The 4,189-nt window shown below is 41.8% G+C and overlaps 1 pseudogene; it reads left to right on the forward strand.

The window, feature by feature from the left end:
• The first annotated feature begins 2,816 nt into the window (after nt 1–2,816).
• LOC148360385 (U2 spliceosomal RNA) lies at nt 2,817–2,956 on the forward strand (annotated as a pseudogene).
• Nucleotides 2,957–4,189: the final 1,233 nt, after the last annotated feature.

The following is a 4,189-nucleotide window of genomic DNA, read 5'->3' on the forward strand; positions in this document are numbered from 1 at the left end:
TTTTTTCATTTTTTTCATTTTTTTTCCCCCCGGGTCTTGCTGCTACCACTCCAGGCCTCTTTGCCAGTCCCGGAAGGATTTCGCCAGTCACCGAGAGAAGGAACGGACCTGAAGCTGTGTTAAGCGCACTCCAGAAAAAGAATGACGGGCAAAAGCAACAAATTGTCATGAAGTGCCTTGAGGACTAGATGAGAAAACTATCAATACGTTTTAAGACCTTTGAGTGTTATTATTGTTTTTCTTTTCTTAGCCTGTAACACGTAGACTGCCAAACACTCTGCGGTTCTTTTATTTCCAGAAAAAACCCGATGGTGCCATATCATTGTTCGTTAATCGTAAGGGAAAATCGTTACGGATAACGGATAGAGCCGATGCAGCAGGGAACGAAAGGAAGAACGAGGGAATCGCACGAAGCAGTGTTCGCTATTCCAACGACGCCAGTATTGACTAAGGATCGACCGATAAGGGTTTTTCAGGGCCGATAACGATTCTCATTATTCAGAGGAGGCCGATTAACGATATTTATTTGCGGTAAAGGTAAATCGGCGCATTTTTAATATCGAGACTAAAGGTATTTGTTCAAAATTCAAATAAAACTTTCATAGCTTTCTGAAACCTTTTACAGTAAACCAATTCGAATTTCACAACAACTAGCATAACCATTTTTCTCTTAAATCAAAAAAATAACAATGCAGGGGAAAGAAAGGCTTCGTATTATCTGGTAAAAAAGGTACATCAAAACTTAAATAGCTCCCTGATTATGTTTTTTGTTTTACAATAAAGAAATAAAAATGTCAATACTACCAACATGACTTGCATTAACTTAAAATAAAAGGGCATCGAAATCTCAACGGAGCTGGCGATCTGAAAAGGGCGGGCACTCTTGTTTTAGAGCCGGATTGTCGACCTTATGTTATGGTAATAGCTCATCGCTCTGCCTTCCACTTTAGTGTTCTTTCTATGCTCTTTCTTAATCACAAACACACACGCTCGATTGACAAACTCGTGTTATGATAAGAGCAGATATATCGGTCTCCACCTGAACGTGCTTCCTGAAAACAAGTTAACAACGCGGTTTACGCTATCTTCTCATCACACGCACTCTTTTCTACCACAGACTTTTGAACATCACAGTAGTTAGCAGGGCTTCCTCTATTTACTCCGCTCTCACGTTATTCCTACGGCTTCTGTGGCTCCGCCCCGGGACGCTTATACAATCGGAAGGCGACTGGCGTCCGAGCCAGAGGGAGAAAAGAGATGGAGAGAGAGGCTCGGCTGCATCCGAGCCTAAATCATCGGCCCGCGTAAAATGTCCATACCGATATCCGTCGAATTCCCAAATATCCGCGTCGATAATCGGCCTGCCCGATAATCGGTCGACCTCTAGTATTGACTCGCTTTTTACACCGAATTTGCAACCGAGATCTGACGATTTTTGGGGGATGCGCAATGACGAGTAGAAAAACATTTCCAGATTGACATTAAAAGGGAGCTGATCACAAAACGTCAGGAAAGCACTTTAACCGCACTCGATACTGTGACCCAGGATCCTACGAAAGGGCAAAAGTTCTTTAAAAAAATGAGAAAAGCGGAGTAGCGAGCACATCCAGCGGCGCGGTCACGGCCGATCGCTGCGCCGGTCAAAGAATCAAAGCACAAAGCGTTCATTTGTTGCCTTGGAAGGGGGGAATAAGGGATCGCTGGGTTGGCCCGTTGTATTTATTGGAGATTGTTGTTGTGAAAAAGTGCAGAAAAAAAACTTTGGATGGACTTTGTTCACGCGGTGCCGCTCCTTTTGTGCCGCCTTCGACTGTGTTTGTGAGAATGTATTTTGTTTTTTGTGAGAAATGAGACTTTTACCCTTTTCCAAAGTCCACGTCTGAATTTTGACGCCTACGAGAGGTTTTTCTTCCTCGGGTCATTCTTTCTATTGGGTGCCATTTTGGGCGGTCACCTTCACTCCAAAAATGATTGAATGGATCTGTAAGAGAGACTCTCAAACTAAAAGAGACGCGTATTGGTCCAGCTCAGGATAGAATACTGTCACATTTCTGACTTCACAACTGTCCATTTCTTTTCCTGCGCTTTCTGTCCTCTTTCACGGAGATCAGACACTTTCCTTTTTCTTTCTCTCTCTCTCTGTCCTTTCTCTACTTTTCTCTCTTTATTAAGATAAAGCATCACGAATCCTTTGCTTCTCAGCTGTAGACGATCCTGCCGTTCCCTAACAAATACATGTATACCATTTCGAAAGATCTTTTTGGAAGTACATAATCCTTTGATAATACATACCGGTACATGTGTAAAAGACCAAAATGTCAATCTCACATTGACCCTGTCACTCTGTGTCCCCTAGGGGGTGTCATTTATGCTGGTTAACCATTACTATTCATGTGATGAAAAAGAAGCTAATGCACGAGGATTACTGTCAAACATGTTTATTAACCATATTATCAAAATAACATCAAAATATTGGTTCCCATTACATACCTGTCAACCTCCACGGCTCCATGCCCGTACAAACTCTCGTATTTTCCCGTACAAAATACAATTATGATTTTTTTCTTAATGATGCATGATGGGAAATCCCCAGGCGGCAGACGATCGCGCACAGTAACATCAAGCCGCTCGCTTCATTTGCAACGAAAAAAGAACGATACAGAGATAGAGGCTACCGCGGCCAACCGGTTTGACTCGATCGATTTGCCGTTCGGTGATCGTCGGTGTATACCGGACGGTACCCATCGTTGATAAATTTGCCTTTTTCCGTACAGATGTTCTCGTACGTCGTACACGTCTTAAAATGCATAATAAACATCACTGGTGGTCAAGTATTTTGAGTTGGCGATAGTGTCAATAAATTGATTTTTGCAATCCGAGATGGAATAAGAGCTCGCTCTGTCCACTCCACGCATCGGCCCGGTATTGCAGTACCTCCGGGAACGGTGCATTCGCAATGACCGCAGCGAGGCTTTAAGGCTAGGACCTTAGCCTGGCCCTTTGGCTGAGAGTAAGAGTCCCGGCTCCTAGGCTTTGCAGCCGAACTGACCGATAACGGATAATGGATAATGAATAAAGAAGACGGAACAATAACCCTTAAAAAATCCCCCCCCCCACCCCCACCTACTTTGTACGGCAAAACTGTTCAGGTTGACAGCTATGCCATATGATCAAAATAAGATGAAAATATTGGTTCCCATTACGAATAAGAGTAACGGGGTGAACGTGTTATGCTTTTCCTAATCAATGAAGCATTGAAAAAAGGTTGCTTAAAGAGTTCTACTTACTCTTCTTCTCCTTGAATGTCGTCCTCTCCAAAAATATCGTTACATCAGAGAGTCATGTGACTAAAATGATCGCCAGCAGATCAAATGGATTCTAGAGAACTCTTATCAGAGTAACAGGGGGGGACAGTTCACACTGGGACGCAACATATTTTAGAGATTTTAAAGACAAAAAAATGCACAAATCATCAAAATTGACATGAAGTAAAGAATATGATATCTTAGGCAATAGAGAAATCATGACAAAACATTCATTTATGACATTTTTCTAACTTCTATTTGTACTTGAAGTCAATCAAACATGACTGGGGACATAGCCTTTTAGTGTACTTGTACTACAATCTGTGGCATTTCTTTGCAACGATTTGATCCCGGTCGATGGAAGTTAAACATACGAGAAAATCGGTCGAGGCCCATTTTGACACGAAATACAGCATTTTATACCACCGGGACTCAAATGGCACCCGATAACAGGAACGACCCAGATATCATCGAGTCACGAAAGTAAATTGGCCCCTACGTTGCGGAACGACTGTGCGAACGCTTACTGTCGACCTTTCGATTCCCCACATCAAAAACAGACAGCTCAATGGATTACTATTGAGTATTCCCTCGCCATTTCTTGCTTGGTTTGACTCTTTTCAAGGTGGATTTCCTCTTTCTAGGAATAGATTCCAAAAACAAAGATGTACTTTGTGGAACGACAGCATACATACAAACTGTTGATCTTTTTATCCCACACGAAATCATTTTAAAATCAAGGAAAAATCATTTCGTAGTGATATAAAACAGTCTAGAAAAAAGAATATAATACAAGTCATTTTTATGATTTGACTATAGTTTTAGTCGTGTTGTAAAAGAAGAAGACTCAATAACATGAGCAAAATTGTTTTATCAAGAAAATA

This window comes from Urocampus carinirostris, chromosome 8 (genome assembly GCF_059441175.1).
Source record: "Urocampus carinirostris isolate Australia breed hairy pipefish chromosome 8, RoL_Ucar_1.0, whole genome shotgun sequence".
In the NCBI taxonomy this organism is placed as follows: domain Eukaryota; kingdom Metazoa; phylum Chordata; class Actinopteri; order Syngnathiformes; family Syngnathidae; genus Urocampus; species Urocampus carinirostris.